General features: G+C 45.4%; 1 long non-coding RNA gene across 1 annotated transcript in view; it reads left to right on the forward strand.

Moving 5' to 3' along the window:
• The first annotated feature begins 16 nt into the window (after nucleotides 1-16).
• The window catches only part of LOC146772605 (uncharacterized), an 18,209-nt gene continuing 385 nt past the window's right edge, over nucleotides 17-17,840 (forward strand). The window contains exons 1-6 of the long non-coding RNA XR_014972145.1: nucleotides 17-66; nucleotides 2,272-2,414; nucleotides 5,398-5,517; nucleotides 16,594-16,658; nucleotides 17,069-17,208; nucleotides 17,545-17,609. This is a non-coding gene — a long non-coding RNA (uncharacterized LOC146772605). The remainder of the gene's footprint in view (nucleotides 67-2,271; nucleotides 2,415-5,397; nucleotides 5,518-16,593; nucleotides 16,659-17,068; nucleotides 17,209-17,544; nucleotides 17,610-17,840) is intronic.

Consider the following 17,840-nt stretch of genomic DNA (forward strand, 5'->3'; position numbering starts at 1 on the left):
CGTGCAGCCGGAAGTACAACGGGAAAATCTTGCTGGGTCGGCTGTTGTGATTAGAGCCAGAGTTGGGTATACATGCAAGTAGGGTACAATATACTCGCGGAGTAGTGGCCGGCGTATCTCTAACTATAAGGGATGAAAACACGCATGTTCAAGGCTTGATTCCTGTAAACAGCAGGGCGTAACAAGTTTGGGTATAGGGGTGGATCTATTCTTTAAAAATAAAATATATCTGCTACTTAAGCCAAAGGAAAGCCTCGCAATCATCTGTCTTTAAGGAAGGTTTGATCTCTGGTTTTGGATGGGGATCCCATTGAAATCAAAGGAGATGTAAACATGTTAGGAGAAGGAGTTGAAGTACATTACAAAGCAGCCCTGGCAAAGCCAATAGGTCTTGCTTATGCTTTGGCAATGTGTTTTAGCCATGTTGTACACCAGTGTGGCTGCTGTCCAGCATGGCTAAAAGTTAGTGGCGTAGAGCAGAGTGACGTAGAGTGGAGCGGCAAAAAGTGTCAGAGTGGAGAAGACTGTCGTAGAGTGGAAGAAAGTGTAGTAGAGTTTCGTGCGGAGTGGCGTAGAGTAAAGTAGAGTCTGAGTGGCGGAAAGTGGAACAGAGTGGAGTGGTGTAGAGCTGAGTGGCGTAGAGTGTAGTGGTTAATATTGGAGAGGAGTGGAGTAGAGAGTTGTGGAGTACCGTGTCATTGAATGGAGTGGCATAGGGTGGAGTAGAGTGGAGTGCAGCAGTCAGAGTGGACAGGTTTAGAGGTGATGAGCATAAAGTTGATAAATTGTCGTAGAATAGCGTAGAGTGGAGTAAAGTGTCAGTGGAGTAGAGTGGCGTACAGTGAAGTAATGGGGCATGGAGTGTCGTAGAGTGGAGTATCGTCAAGTGGCATAGAGTGGAGTGTCGTATCGTAAAGTGGAGTAGGATGTTGTAGAGAGTAGTGGATTACAGTGGAGGTAGGGTGACCACATTTTGAGAAGCAAAAACCGAGCCAAGTCAGACATAAAAGTAGGACTAAAGCCTTCAGTCTAAGTCTAGTTTTTATGTTTGACCGAACCTGTTTTTTTGCATGGCCAGAGGTAAAACAAATTATATGCTACTTAAAGGGACTCGATTGCCCACTGGGGCATAATTGTTCAAATAATGTTTTGAAAAGAAATGTTTTTAAAATCTGTTTAAAACATTTTAGAAATGTGATAGTGTACACCAAGCAGTATAAACAACTGGCTGTAAGGACATGATAATATGCGAGCCCAAAGAAACGTAATTACAAATTGCAACCATAATATAAACCCAGGTTGCCATCATCACATATATGATCATGCATTGTATACTTGAATTGATCGTGAAATTTATGTTAAAATAAGCTTTGAACAGATATGTGGAACAATTCTATGCTGTTAGTAACATGATATATACACACACGCACACACACACACGCACACACACCCCCGCCCCTACATTTACCAGGCGACATTTACATAACATTATCAATGACAGGACCTCCACCATGAGCCCCAGTGCCGTACCACACACCCTGTCTCCCCTCTGCTGGGTGTATTCAGTTGCCCTCGTCCTATGCTTTCTGATAGAAACAGACAAATTATTTACTGTGAAAGGAAGTTATATCTTTCAATTCTTCTTTGCAGAATGATCTGATGTTTGTCCTAAAAACCGGGACATGTATACTTAAGTGTCAGGGCACCAGGACAGTCCTCTAAAAACTGTGCCTGTCCGGGGAAATCTGGTACATCTGGTCACCCTAATTGGAGGGCCTTAAAGTGTAGGAGAGTGTTGTAGAGTGGAGTGGTGCTGTGTGGTCTATGCATGGTGTGGTAGTGCACTGCCAATATAGACTACATATTTTCAATTGAAATGACAATTACATTTGCACATGCAGCTTTACTGATAAAACTATACAGAGCACAATGACAATGTGTGGAAATGGCATCACCTAGTGTACTGATTTGTTTTGATCATATTAAAATATTTGTTTCCACCATACTTCCGAATTACATTTTTTTTAACTCAAGTTGTGCTTTTGAAATTCTGATATATTCTGAAAAATTTGCACAGTTCATTTATTTTATTGTGTGTTAGAAAAAAAAATCTTTCCCAGTACCCAACAAGATTATCACATAAATCCTCTCACTTTGAAGTCAGAGAAAGAAAAGTAGACATCTAGCTCCTTCGGAAGACAGAGCCTGACATTTGACCTCTGTCAAGCAAATGTGACAAGATAAGAACTACATTTAATTGCCTGTTTACAGAAGCAAGGACTCATGGGAGAATACCAGGAGCAATGGTGAACAAGGTTTGCTCCACGTGCGTGACAAACACTTGCTGGACAGCCTAAAACAAAGCCAGCAAGTAGAAAGCCAGAAAATGTGAGTTACAAACTGCAAAGAAAATGGTAAGCAATGGGCTGAATGCATTCCCAGGGAAGCTTTCCGAATGCTCACAAGTTGTTTTTTCGCTGAATTGTGGGAACTGTGATGCTGTGTGCAAATGGCCTTGGGGTGAGGGAGTGTTGGGGTGGGGGTCAAAGGCATGGCTAAAAAACTAAATATTCTGTAACTTTTTTTAGTCTTTCAACCTTCAGTTAACTGCATGTAAAGTAATGCAGAGCTTAACTTAAAACAGATCAGTGGGAAATGCACTATCGTACATGATGAAATCTCTATTAGTTAGCACTGCAGTGGTGTGTGTCTGTAACCAGATGGCCATGGAATTGTCTCCTGGTTGGTGCTGTGGAGAATAGTGACTTGTGTATGTGCAGTCCTAGGAGATCCCTGTCCGTGACAGAAAGCGCAGTGAATATGTAAGTAGTTATTTTAAACGTGCATTACACACAGAAGATAGGCTGCTATAAAATGTGCAAAATGGTTTAAGATAAAAAGAGGCTTCCAAAATATAGATTTTAGTAATACCTGGACTATGCATCATGCAATTCTTTTTATAAATGTCCTTTAAAAGCACACACCTCACCACTCTGCTGTCAACTCCCTTGCAATTCCTCTCAAAAGAATTAAAGTGTTATCAGGAAGCTTCAAGTGATTCCATCAATTAAAACCAATACTGGCTTCCAAGCACCCTTTACATGGGCAGATTAACCAGTTGTGCGCATACATTCTTTTTTCAGGCAAGCAGGCACCCTGGCATGAAGGCATGTTTAGCTGTCTGCCCCACCGTGGTTTCCCAGCATAGGAGATTCCCTGCCTTACTTTTCAGCTAAAGCATTTCAACTGTCGGAATTAACTGTTCTGGGACGGTTGTCTTTTTACAAAACGTAGGTGAACTGTTTTTCTTAAATTAAAAAAGTATGGGCACGCCGTGCACCTCAGATCATGCCCACTTCAACCACTGGTTGGGAAGCTTTCGGTACGGGTGATCCCACTGAAGTCAATGGGAGGCATATTGCTTCTTTGAAAGATAAAAACAATATCCCAGGGGTGGTATGGGTACTTCAGTGGCAGGAGGCAAAGAAGCAGGTCAGTGACTTTCAAATATCCAGACAGAATGGAAAAAAAGATCATCAAGGCATACTTGCCAGCTTTCGTTTTTAGGCCAGGGTACGTCATCGCATTTCCAACCTACAGCAGTGGAATATTAAATAAAGACCCATAGAGGCTAGATATTAAATGACCTTACATTTGTTTCAAAACAGCGAAAAGCTGGCTTTTTGTTTTTGGCCTGCATGGACCTTTAAGAATTGTTTGAAGTATCATCATTGTCAGTACAGATTTATGCCTCTGCCTTCATGCCCAGATCTGTTTGCCTCACACGCTCTTTTTCACTCGTTTCCTCCCTTTCCCTCTTCCATTCAGGTGCAACTTTTTTGTACTCATTTGTCAAATTAACTATTCTTGTGCCTTTTATTTCTTACATCATTTTCCCTAGCCCCTTTCTTCTGCCTTCCCTTTCTTTTTCTCCATACCGCTCCTCTTTTCTTTACCCATATCATTGTTATGCAAATGAGTACTGGAGCCCTGAATCTTTGTAAACCCCGCTCAGTCGCCATGAGCAGCAGGATCCACCAATCCCACAGGCCCCATAGAAACACTGTTAACAAACACAAGCCTTTGGGGGGGGGGAGGTACACTTCTACTACATCTTGAGGCCACACGTCTTTCAACGATGGATAATGGAGAAGAGGTTTACGACTGGTGTGTTCATAGGTCTGGAACATCTAGAGGTCGGAGAAAACAAAGCAACTTGGAAGAGTTGTCACCTGAGATGTCCTATATAAGGCCTCAAATACTAACACTCCATGCATCTCAGCCTTTCAGACTCTGCCTTCATTACTCAGTGCACCTCATTACCTTGTTTCAGCTATCCATGATCTTGTTGGGATTCTTGAGTTAGGATTTTTGCTCGTGTTTTCTTCTGGGTTCTAGTTAAAGTTCTTGTGTTCGGATTTTTATTTTTGTTAGTAATTTTGCTTGTGTATTTTTTTAGTGTTTTTTTCATCAATTAGTTTGCTTTTTCCTCTCATGTATCTCTTCTTTGCCTCGGCCATCTTTGTAAACTTTATTAATGCTTTGTTTGGTGTCTCTTCACCTTCCTGTTACTGAATCTCGAAGGGCAGTGGTGAGACTTCTGAGGAAGGTCGTCACCCTTATCAATCCTCTTTCAAGAAGAAGAGGAAGGCAAAGGAAGGTCGACCTGACATTCCCTTGCCTATGATTTCTTGTGCTTCCTCTTTATCAACCCTTCTCTCTATTCCTCATCCTTATTTTTCACTATTCCTCCCCCTTAGTAACTCACGTTGTCTTTCATTTCGTCTCCTTCCTACTCCTTATCTCACCTTACTATTTTTTCTTTCCCTTGTTTTCTCCATTTACTTTTTTCTTTTTCTGTACTTTTAAAGCCACAAGCAACTATGAATAGAACCTCAATACTTAAGTGAGGATTGATGCAGATGTTGTACCTGAAGTGATAAGAAGGTTGGAAATGGTTCCACTGAATGGCCCTAAACACAGAGGACTATTAGTTCTGGAGCAAAATGGCAATGACTTTTCGTTTGATATTTCGGTCAGCTTGCATGTTATTAGATGTCATTCCCTGTGATGTCCTCATTATGTAAATTAGCATTTTTGAAACTTTTGGGAGCCATGCACAATCTGCACTTATAGATGACCAAAGTGCTTCGGGTGTTTCTTATGCGATAGTTGGTAGAGGTGAGCTTCTTAATCCTGTTGACTGGCCTGCGATGTAACTGCTTACCAAATTTTCCACTCCTTGGTCCATGTCCGGTATAAAGACCTGCTGGATTCTTACTTTGGTCTTAAGCAGCAAACAGGTCCTTAAGAGTTATCATTAGTATTTAGAATCGTTCACTGTAGTTTACGATCATCTACATATTTATCTGTTTCTGTTGCTTGTGTTTCTTGTAGAGATTGGATCCTTCTGGGGTGATGGGACCAGTAGTCCGCACAATCAAATACACTAGGTCGAGAAACAGACTGGAAATATTCTAAAATCGATGGGAACAAGTCGGATTCTGGTTCCAGCAGGTATTCTTGAACCAGAATAAGGATCTGGTCAAATTGATTTTCCTGTTTTTGTCTCTATGGTTTTTGCTGACAAGAGGACACATTTAGGGATTCATGTGCATTCAGTTCCCTTCACGAAGTGAAGCTGCATGATAAATACTTCATTTGAAAGTTGCTCATGATTTTTTTCTAATTTGTGTGTACTGCAAGGAACATTTGGAGGTCAAGCAGCGCACAGGTAGAACATTGCCCAGTTAATTTGCAGCTAAACAAATGTAGGTGAATGTGTCATTTTTTTTAAACACGCTTTATTACATTTTAAAAACTTTTTTCTTTGTACAGTAAAAGCAAAATGAATACGTACATGCATATTAAGTTATCACTACAGTGCAGATAGTAATACAAAACTTAGCCAACAATTAGAAATTAGTGTCTAGCAATTGATGTCATACATCTACAAGTTAGGTTGCACTGCATGTATATTTTAATATTAATACTCGGTATAGTGGAATCATATATAAGTGTTTACATATGAACATAACTTCCCTACTACAGTACCCCCTCCCCCCTTTATGGCTCTTCCTCAGACAGGACAGGTATTTATATATTCACCTTAGTGTCCATCCTGTGCCCATATTGACCTATGTATATTTGCCACGAAGTGCAGCCAGTCATGCTGTGTATTCATGTCGTTCTGGGGTCATTAATACTGTGAATTATGAAGGTAATCAATAGTAACCATTTTATGCATCGTCTGCTCTAGGAACTGGCGTAGGTTCCATGGCTTTAAATGCTTCAATTAACAGGTCCCATTCCCTCGATATTGGGATCTTAGGTAGGCCTCGGGCTTCTTCTCGCCTAATGGCAGCACCTTCCGCACCTCCCCAACTACCACCTCATCATGCCAATGCAGGTGAATGTGTCATATCCCATGTTTCCATTTCACATAGTACAATTTGAGAGTTTTTATTACTCATGCTCTGTGATGTGTATGAATGTGTGCTTTACAGGAATGTCCTGTATGACTGATTGATTCTAAACTAATAAACATTTCCATACCACACATAAATTGACTTTGCAATGCTTGAACATTTTACTTACCAATTGGCCAGGCAGGCCAACCTCCAACTTACCTGTGCTGCACCACCAACAACCACCTGGTGCCAATCCCAGGATTTGAACCCTGGTTGTCTGGCTGGAATTCAGAAACTTACCCACTGAACCACACACATTTCTATGTCAGTACCTTATCAAATTGTCCCTATATCATGGTCATCGTTTTCATGTGCAATGGAAGCCACAGGCAATGTCACCAGGGCCTGTCTGTTGCTTATAGTTACTACTGCAAAGATACAGTTTACCAAGGAGCTATATCTCAGTGGCAAGTCTTGTGCCTTTGGTGCTAAAGGCTCTCACAGGACAGGGGTTCAAATCCTGCCAATGCACTCAACCTATCCTAAGGTGGTAAAATTTCAGATTGTGCTTTTATTTTAATTTGCTAAGTTTATTTTCACTTTGAAAAATAGAGGAGAAAAGTGGCCACTCTTTTTGGCATGTGCGGCGCCCCAAAATGTCAAAACTTTTCCCTCGTGACCTCCCTCCAACCCCCTTTTTCTCAAGTCGGGGCATTCTTTATCAATGTGTTCATTCTTTGTCCCTTAAATTTGGTGTATTTTAGAGCGCAAATGTGACTTCAGGGGGTAAAACTGAGCACAAGAATGCGAGGAAGGTGCTACACTGATAGTAAAATAATTGGATGGTGGTGATTTTTCATTTTGGTGTGAGACAACATCTCAAATCAGGGGTTTAGTGTCTGTGAGGTTGGCTAGGAATAAAGGTCATGTACGAGCTTTGACTAATGAAATGATGGGTAAAGTTTGAGGCAAGTGAAACTCCCTTTATTAGGTGCAACAAGAAGCTAGAAAGGTTGTTTTCTTCAAGAGGCAGAAAAGGGCAAAGTCAGGCCTTTTCTCTAGCAGGTCTACATCATGTCTGCTGCAGCAGGTAAGGTACTGGAGCATCACAGCGCTGGGCTGGGGCTTGAAACATCCCCTTTCTTTCTTTGAACAAAGCCCTCAAATACCCTCGATCGCCCATGTTCTATATAGAGGATGACTGCAGGCAATTTAGCACTCTGCTAAATGAAGATGATGTCCCTTATTGCGGCCTTTGAGTGGCTAAATCCTTACCCTAAGATAGGCTGCTTTTGAATTCGGCTGAAGATTTGATGTTGGAGGCTGTATCACGGCGCAATCTGGCGACCGTCTCAGAAGAAAGTATGCATGGGGGGACATTATTTGCATAGGACAGCCCTCTTCTCAGTCACATTATTATGCTGCAGTTGCCGTGTAGCATTACTAGAGGGCAGCAGTATGAACATAAATTCACACTGAAGCTTTACTAGTGCTTGCTGACATACCTCTTGCTCATGTTTGTCTTGCAGGACTTACGGAGTGGAGGACTGTGATGACTGAGTGAATGAGTAATGAGGAATGGCCGGCCTATATTTGTGATGAAGGGGGAAGGTATGGAAGGTAAAGAGCAAGATGAAAGTGTCTAAGCATACATGTTTGCTGAGTGATTGAGTGAGTGTGTCACCTCTCTTTGAAGGGACACTTGAGAGAGGAACAGCAGCTCCATAGTCCTCAGTTAGGAGAGGAAGCATAGATGAATATTTCTCTCAAATAAAAACACTCGCACCACCTCATAGCTGGCAAGTGTGCAGGTATAAGGACATGCCATGTATGGTGCATAAATACGCATGGTTAGTAAGGATTTTCCCAGAATGTCAGTAGCGCAAACTTTGGGAGTATCCTTAGGCCAGAAAGTTCAGGCACTCCTTTCCAGGTATGAGGCCAAGAAAAACGTTGGGAAGCTTGCTCCAGTCATCTGCCGGCTTGAAAAATACTGGGGAAAAGATACAGAGATAGCAAGGCTGTACAACATTTTGTCATGGTTGGACAGAAATCTTTAGCAGGGACTTGTCACCACCCTTCACTGTGGGACCAGGATCCCCATACCTCTGTGCCTCTGACACCTTTTTTGACCTCTGGATGCCACCATCTCATTACCCCTCAAATGTTCCCTTCTGGTACCCGGCTATGGTAGTGCACCAACCACGTTTCAATCCTTTGATTTACCACAAACACCCTTCCTTTCTGCCCTCCATTCACATTCCATCAGTAACCCAGCCGCTTCTGTCACTGTTCAGTCTCAAGTGACGGTTTGGATGCACATTGATTGGGTATGTAAACAGGCACTTACTGCTCTGTACAGCCCCTCACAGCACACGATAGACTACACTTCTTTCAATCATAAATACATGTTCTGCCTAACAATAAGGCCTGGCCTTCCCTCTGTGGAATATCCCCCCATAAGGAGCACAAATAGGTTAAAGAGCACGCCAAAGTCTCTACAGATGCTGCCAATCAATGCACGGCTGCCTATTTGCATGCCATGATTATTCGCTATGACCCATCCAACCGATTGCCACAGGTAGCCTCGCCTTGCCCCATTTGTCGACCAAGGGCGGATGGACCAATGCCCACAGATGTCGGGTGCTTCAGGTGAGTTGACAGGTGTCTTAACTCTTCAGCTACGAGGTCCAGGAGGCACCAACGATGACCAGGAGCTGGATTCGAGCTGTCCCTCAAAGTCTGTCGAGTGCTGCGGTATCGACGACCAGATTGGATCCAACAAGCCTTGGCATCGGCAAGTCGCTGGAAATCAGGGAAAGGACTGCGGTGCAGACCAGCAATGTCTGTGGGACTCACCCAGCGAGGGTAAGTTGGGGCACGTCTGGAGCAACCAGGAAAGCCCTATCAGAAGAGGAGTTGCCTTCATGGGGACCTACTAGCCAACGGGCTAGCGATCGCGAAGGAGCCTCGAGCGGTCGCACTGGAAACTGGCCCACGGGTCACTCGTGGAGTGGAGGCCAGAAATCTTCGGTGCAAGAGATTGTGAAGGCTGGGGCTACTCGGAGCCCAAAGCACAATTTCGAGGAAGACCAGGAAGAGGATGGTGCTGCAAAAGTTCACGGTGTCCAGGGCTCACGGTTTCACATCACCCACGATAGCCACAGGCCTCAGCTTTGCTGTGGACTCAGGGTAGCCTCGGGGAAGTCTGGAAATCCACCGCTGGTGATGCAAAGACTTCGGCGTCCGGCGGGAGCTTCAGCGATGCAGACCGGTCAGTTGCTTCTTTGGTGCCTGCCAAGCAGGGGAGTCACTCCTTGACCCCAAGGGAGATTTCTTCAGTCTTCTAAGCAAAGTAGAACGTCGAAGGTCCAGGATATATATTGCAGAGTTTCGTCCAGGGTAATCTAAAGTCTCAAGGACTGGGTTCCCATACTTATACTAAGTTTGGGGGTTGGACATACACTAGGGACCCATCTATGGGAGGGTTTGGAAAGAGGGGTGGTTACACCCATTTCCTTTGTCCAGTTTCATACCAGAGCAGGGGCAGGTAACCCCTACAACCGGTTTGAACTGGACTATGCACAGAGACACCAAGTGTGCCCCCAGTGCAGGACTTCAAAGCACCAGAGAGTGCTCCCGCCCAGCCCCAATACACATCTGCCTGTCTGGGGAGGTGGTTACACCTCACTGGGACAGGAAACCTATTGTCCAGGCCTCCCCTGTGGAGTTTCGGTCAGCAGCAGGAGGCCAGACCCGTGTCTGTGGCAGAGGCATCCATTATGTGATGCCAGGGCTGTAGAAAGTCCTACCGGGTTAGACCAGTGTGAACATGTCTCTCCCTCTAGAAGGGTGGAATGCTACTCCCGCTGCCAGAACTGGCAGAGGGGGGTAGTATTCCAAAGCGTTTAACACCAAACACGACATGTTTCCGTGCAGCCATCCCAAAGTTAGCATTTACCGCGAGGTTATAATGCACTTAAGAGTATATTGTCAGGCTGTACCACAAACAGCATCAGAGGAGGTACTCCGAACGCTGCAGAGGGGCTCTGCTCATGCAGGGGCACCCTCTCACATAAAAACCAAGCACTCTGCCTTCAGCATTGTTAAGGCCTGCCATAAGAGTGACTTATAGGTTTTAAATGTGTGTGCTATGGTAGTGATATAGGTAGCCTATACCACTGTAAGGGGTGCAAGCACCACCTTACCCAGGCTGCAGTAGCAGACCTGTGGTGTCACTTTGGAGTGCTTCCCAGGGGTGGCATAATACATGCTTCAGCCACTAGTAGGCCTCTGAGGTACCTATGCCCTAAGTACATAGTATACCATATACTAGGGGCTTATAAGGCATCCAGAATCCAATTAGAAATGTACCTAATGTACATGGAAACCATTTTAGAGAGGAAGCAACTAGGCTGGGATCCTGATTAGCAGGGCCACAGCCAGACTAATGTCGAAAAACAGTGAAACACCAGCAAAAAGTGGGGGTACCCATGTGAAGCAGATCCTACTCTCCTACAGAATGTACGATGAATTGTTATTTTTTTCTTTAAACAACATCTCCCAGAAAGTATAACGATGTATGGACAGGAAATGATTACGGAAGCCATAATCTATAACGATGTATTTAAATGGGTCCAAACACTTTGCTGAATGTAAACCGTGAACAAGGTCTCAGGAAGACAGAAACGCGTTGGTTTGAGGTATTTTCCCTTAACGATCGGAAATTACTGAGATTAAAGGATTTTGAATCTACCGGTGAGTGCGATCCATTCTTCTACTTTTGGAAGGTTTTGTGTGATTTGAAACGGCATGGCTCGGTTGGATTACGCACCACCGAGAGCGCCGAAAAAAACAGCAAGAACGAGCTGGAGTGGGAATATATATATGTATATATATATATATATATATATATATATATATGTATATATATATATATATATATATATATATAAATCACGCTCCTAGCTACACCTTTTCTCCGGCGCACTCACGGGCGGGTGCCTCAATCATGGGGGTGTACCCGTGTGTTTCAATTGTCGCTCCTGGTCCTGGTTTTAAATCACAGTAATGGCAGCATAATGTTGGAAGAAACCCATGCCCATACAGGGCTAAATTACGGTGATTTACAACTTTGGTTTATGTAATCCAATTAGGTGGCTGAGATATATCTTGATCAGCCAACTGCTGCAACTATGCATTTGCCAAAGTATTATACCAAGATGACGCAATAATGTTGCATTGAGAAATCGGATGTATGAATTAATGTCCGTTTTTACTTCAATTAATTATTTGTGTATAATTAGAGTGGCGTTTCCAGCAGCGTCTGATGACACCGAAGAAGGCGACCAGCTGAAGCTCGCTTGTTTGCCCGAGTGAGAAAATAAATCTTTAAAACTCACCCCCAGTGAGTGCCTCTTTATTCAGGAATTCATACATATACATATATATTCACTGAAAAAACCATAGGTTTCAGGGACGTTATAGTTAGAAATTAGCATTTAAAAAACCTTAGAAATTCACTGAAAAAAACATAGGGTTCAGGGACGGTATAGTTAGTTGGACATTTCACACGTACAAAACCAGAGAAGCCATTCACACATTTTTGTCACTAACCCATGCATTCAGTAAGACACATTTAATCACTCACTTATACAGTCATGTACACACCTATTAAATCCTCCACCCACACACTTATACACCAACTCATTCTTCAATACACCTTGGCATTAACATATATAAAATATATTTAAACTTAACAGGAAGACCCATTCACTGGATGATGTCATCAGTGATGTCATTTGAGATGTCATCAGTGATGTCATCCGTGATGTCACTGACCATGTCATGAGTGATGTAATATGTGACGTCACCAGCAGTGCATTGCGGGGGCGCGAGTTATACTTAGCTCTACTAACTATAACGTTCAAATTTCTCTGGTTTTGTACGAGTGAAATGTCCAACTAACTAGAACGTCCCTGAAACCTATGTTTTTTTCAGTGAATTTCTAAGGTTTTTTAAATGCTAATTTCTAACTATAACGTCCCTGAAACCTATGGTCTTTTCAGTGAATTTCAAAGGTTTTTTAAATGCTAATTTCCAATTATAATGTTCATTAAACCTATCGTTTTTTCAGTGATTTTAAATTATCATTCCGGTCTCAACCTGGTGAAAGCAGCCAATATCGCCAGTTTTCCAGCAATAGCTTCGGCAAAAATAAATCGCCACAAACTAGAGCAACAACTAACGCTAATAATATGCAGAGCAGGTGTTCCTATGCAAAAATAACACAAAATCACCACTTCCCGATATTTTCAACGAGCAGCCAAATCTGCGGTGCGATCCAAAAACAGGCGATAAGCTGTGTTAGCAGTAGGAATGTACCATCTGCCTTTTACTGGTGTAAAGTAGGATGACTACCTACAGTGTGAAAGGGAGCCCAGCCCAGAATCACATCTGAAGACCAACACATGTCATAGAGCTACTGATCATGCACCTCCCACACCCAAGAAGGCCACAAAACCCACTGCCACCACCCTCAGGACCTACCCCCAGACCACTCCCCCCTACTACCACCAAGGCAGCGCACAACAGGACAGCGAACCTTCCAAAAACGGCATGGCCCCTCAGCCACACAATAGCTGAATGTTGCGAGATGTGGCAACTAAACATGTGTGAAGGACGCAAGTCACCCACCAATAATGATGCACACAATACCAAGTGTAGCAGTGATGTGCTGGACAGACCTCACTATGCAGAGAACAAACCTCCCCATGTGTACATATACTGCTGGTGCTTGTAGTGTTGTGGACAATGGACGCAACCATGTTACCTCAGGCAGTGGGGAAGATCTCGGTCATGTACCTGTGTCGTCGTCCCCTGTAAGCGGGAGCGCAGTGGGCTGGTCCAACGTAAGCCACTCCAACATAGAAGTGTGAATAAATACTCCGGGGCTGTGGGCGTGGTTCACTTGTGTGAAGGCCAATGCGTCTGCCAGAGCAGCGGCCCTCACCCTGCCACGTGGCTGCTGCCATGACCGCGGGCCTCCTCGACACAGGCCTCCTGCGAACACAGCGGCACAGCACCGCAGAGTTATGTCTGTACACACTACTGCCTTCGATCTACACTGTGGACAGCAGGGCTCACAATTTAGATGGAGTCGCGATTGCAGATGACGCAGTCCAATATGCAAGACACATTGCTCCCAGTGCGGCCCACCCGGACCACTCATCATTGCAGGCTGCGTACACGCTGAGTGCCAGAGGTACCACTAACTCAGAGCACCACAAGTCAACGCCATGTGGCCTTATTAAGGCAGAATTCATTAGACAAAAGACATTGCTACCAGTGCGGCCTGCCCGGACCACGCATCATCGCAGGGTGCGCACACGCTGAGTGCTTCAGGTGCCACTAACTCGGTGCACCACAAGTCACCGCCACGTGGCCTTACTGAGGCAGAATTCAGTGGGCAAAAGACATTGCTACCTGTGCGGCCCGCCCGGACCACGCATCATCACAGGGTGTACACACGCTGGTTGCATCAGGTGCCATTAACTCACTGCACCACAAGTCATCGCCACGTAGCCTTATTAAGGCAAAATTAATTAGACAAAAGACATTGCTACCAGTGCGGCCCCCCCGGACCACGCATCATCGCAGGCTCCGAACACGCTGAATACTTCTTATGCTACTAACTGTGCAGCTCAACTCAATGCCACAAGGCTGTGGGCACTTGCTGACCGCTGCCTCTGGCCTACACTGCGGTCAGCACGGCTCACAATTAAAATTGAGACTTGATTCATTTATTATAGAGTCCAGTAGGAAACTAACGACAACGTCCCTGAAACCTACAGTATATCCTTTTAGTATCCTTGCTTCAAGAACTTTTTTGATATCAATTATAGCTTTAGTACAACGATCAAATTCATCTTGCAAGTCCAAAGAAACACTGAATGGCAGACTACACTGCGGCCAGCAGAGCTCACAGTTCGAATTCAATCTTGATTCATTAATTTCAGAGTCCAGTAGGCAACTAACTATAATGTCCCAGAAACCTACACATTTCGACAATGTATTCCATACATATTTCATCTTTTGTTACCTACACTGCGGTCAGCAGAGCTCACAATTTACATTGAGACATGATTTAATAATTGCAGACAGAATTGTACTCTACGTCCTCGGATTTTGTCAAGAGAAAGTGACAAAAAGCATTCCTCGATGTCTGTGCTGACTACTGCCTTCCATCTACATTGCGGACTGCAGAGCTCACAATTCATATCGAGTTATGATTGCAGATGACGCAGTCCAGTAGGCAACAGACATTGCTACCAGTGCGGCCCTCCCAGACCACGCATCATCGCTAGCTGTGCACACGCGGAATGCTTTTGATGCCCCTACCTCAGTGCACCACAACTCATGGACCCTTTGTGATAGAGTCTTTTGTGTATGATTTCAGATCTGCTGCCCCTACCTCTGTGTACCACAAGTCATGAACCCTTTATGATAGAATCGTTTGTGTATTATTTCACATCTGGTGCCCCTAACTTAGTGCAGCACAAGTCATGGACCCTTTATGATTGAATCTCTGTGTGTGAGCCGATGATTACTGTTGTACTTGTTGCCAGCACCATCCATTCCCTGAAGGCTGGCTTACACTCACCCCACACGCATCCAGCACAGACGTCACTGGACATGTGACCCTGGTAATAAAAAGGGGCCGAGCGCACGTGCCCGTACCCAGTTCCACTATCTATCTAACTGTGTCCGTGTGTTCATTATGTATGCATGATGCTGCCCCTGGGCCCTACCACATTACATTCTGCTGTGGACAGCGCTCAAAACCATGCTACCTCTGGCAGTGGGGAAAACGTTGGTTATGTAACTTTGTCTCGATCATTATATAAGTACATAGGTAGAGACTGGATCATTAGAGTACTGCAAATAGAGTGTATAGTGAATTTATAAGTGCTTCAGAATTGGTGGAGTGATTGGATAAGTACATATGTTCTTTGCATGGCCCTGTATTGCTACAGCTGCAACACTCCACTGAATGTGCAATAAACATTCATATCCACACAGATATGTGATGTGCACAATCTTTCATGTGTGGAAATATGGATGAATGTAGGGTCAGTGATTCCCCCTACCTTCCATATTGGCCATGTTTTAGGACTTGGGTCACAGGGTGACACATTGGCGCTTGTGGCCTGGGTGGCGGCAGCACTACAACAGGGACACCCGCATCAGTTGATTCCTCATACAGCCCAGGACAGAACCACGCCCTGAGCTCCGGAGTCATTGTTCACAGCCTCATGCAGGACTGGCATACACCAGGCCAGCCCAATCCGCTTACGCATACAGGGAGGGACAACAACGCTACATGGCCCAGATTTTCATTGTAGTTATCTGCTGCTCTCAGGTCTAGTTGTCAGTATGCCACAGCCACTCCCTGATGGCTGGTTTACACCCTCACCACACACATCAAGCACAGGCGTCACAGGACACGTGACCCTGCCAATAAAAAGGACCGGGCGCACGTGCTCCATGCCATTTCCATTTCAGACTTGGTGCACCGGATGCACTGCGGCCGGCACAGGCACACCGCCACGGGACGGTGACTTTCGGTGCACCGAGGTAGGGGCACTGTAAGTGCTGAGCGGGTGTGCAGCCTGCGATGATGTCCCATTCCCGGTGGTCCGGACAGGTCAGGTTTTGGGTGCCCTGCTGGACCGCAGTGTAGGCCTGAGCCATCGACCAGCGAGGGCCTACCGCCACGTGGCGTGACCTCACTGTTCACAGAGTTAGTGGCACTGCAAGGGCTGAGCTGGTGTGCAACCTGCAATGATGGCGGGTGAACTGGTATGTACTCTGCCATGGTAAAATCAAGACGCAGCACCAAATGTGAGACCTGGTGGCCTGCGGAGCGGGGCTGCATGATGTGGAGGGTGCCCTGTCCGCGGAAAAGTGAGCAGTGATGCCTGGGTGCGCAGGGGTGGGCAGACACCTCTGGGCGGAGGGAGTGGATGGGGTGCAGCAGCCTGGGTACACAGCAGTGGGCAGACACCTCTGGGCAGTGGAAGTGGATGGGGTGCAGCAGCCTGGATGCACAAAGGCAGGACAGCCATTTAGGCATGCGCAGTCGTATGTACTCTGCCATTACTGATTCTGTACTATGTTTCAGATGAGTGAGCTTGAGGGCTCCAATATGTCCTGGCACGTGGTTGGAGACACACTGGTGGCGGAAAGGTGAGCTGTGAGGGTTTTGTCCACAGTGTGGGCACTCACTGTCCCTCTTCATCTCTTCCTTTCTCTCCCTCACACTCTTTCTCTGTCTCTTCCTCTCTCTCACACTGTTTCTATCTTTCTCTCTCTCTCTTTCTCTCTCTCTCTCTTTCTCTCTCTCTTTCTCACACTTGCTCTTTTTCTCTTTTCCTCTTTCTCACACTGTTTCTCTCTTTCTCACTGTTTCTCTCTCTCTCTCTCCCTCTCTTTCTTTCTTTCTTTCTTTCTTTTCTTTCTTTCTTTCTTTCTTTCTTTCTTTCTTTCTTTCTTTCTTTCTTTTTCTCTCTCTCTTCCGCTCTCTCACTCTTTCTCTCTCTCTCTTTCCCTCCTTTGCTGGATGCATGATGCACAATCTTATCTTGCTTTTTGTCTAGCAGGCCTGTGATGATGCGTGGCCATCCTGCAATCAACATCCACCCTGAATTGTGAGCTCGGCTTGACCGTGCGTACGCAACGGCTGAGGAAGTTGCTTCGGCACGTGTGGACCCTCTTACACAAACGCCGGTGGTGGAAGGTGAGCAGAGAGGCTTGTTTCCGCAGCAGTGGGCAGTCGCCTCCGGGCACTGGGAGTGGATGGGGTGTAGCAGCCTGGGTGCACAGCAGCGGGCAGACACCTCCGGGCAGTGGCAGTGGATGGGATACAACAGCCTGTGTGCGCAGAGGATGGCAGACCCCTCTGGGCGGCAGGAGTTGATGGGGTGCAGCAGCCTGAGTGCACAGGGCAGACAGACACCTCTGGGCAGCGAGAGTCGATGGGGTACAGCAGCCTGGGTGCGCAGGGGCGAAACAGAGAATTACATGTGTGCAGTTGTATGTAATCTGCCATTACTGATTTTATACTGTGTTTCAGATGACTAAACTTGAGGGCTGCAATATGTCCCGGCATGTGATTGGAGACTCACCGGTGGCAAAAAGGTGAGCTGTGAGGATTTTCTCCACAGTGTCAACACTCCCTCTCCCTCTCCATCTATTCCTTTCTGTCACTCACACTCTTTCTCGCTCTCACTCTCTATCTCTTGCTTTCTCTCTCTCACACTCTTTCTCTCTTTCTCTGTCTCTTCCTCTCTCTCTCTCTCTCTCTCTCTCTCTCTCTCTCTCTCTCTCTCTCTCTCTCTCTCATTCTTTCTTTCTCTCTCTCATCCTCTC

The sequence above is a fragment of the Triturus cristatus genome, chromosome 12 (genome assembly GCF_964204655.1).
Source record: "Triturus cristatus chromosome 12, aTriCri1.1, whole genome shotgun sequence".
NCBI classification, from domain to species: domain Eukaryota; kingdom Metazoa; phylum Chordata; class Amphibia; order Caudata; family Salamandridae; genus Triturus; species Triturus cristatus.